Below are 360 nucleotides of genomic sequence, written 5' to 3'. Positions count from 1 at the left end.
TAGCATTAGAAAGAAACAGGGGTGACAGATCAAACAGATGTGAAACCATCAGCACTTTGGTGTTTACCTTTGCACCAACACCTCAAATCATGTATGTGGCTCCAATGAGAAAGCAGAGATGGGGTGCACAGAGCAACCCGTCAAGGAAGGACAGATGTACACACCAAGTCCGTGTGAGAACAGCAGATTACATTTTGTCTTTTTAGCAACATTAACTCTCTGTTCTTCTAAATAGTCTCAATGAGTATCCACAGTTGCTTATTGTATTTTGAATAAGCAATAATAGGATTGATTTTTCCCTGAGCCTGAGTCACAGCCTGGTAGTAAATTAGGTGCTCAGGAAGGTGTGTTACTTCCTTG

Source organism: Bison bison, unplaced genomic scaffold (assembly GCF_000754665.1).
Source record: "Bison bison bison isolate TAMUID 2011002044 unplaced genomic scaffold, Bison_UMD1.0 scf7180017864369, whole genome shotgun sequence".
In the NCBI taxonomy this organism is placed as follows: Eukaryota; Metazoa; Chordata; class Mammalia; order Artiodactyla; family Bovidae; genus Bison; species Bison bison.
This window is presented reverse-complemented; position numbering follows the sequence as displayed.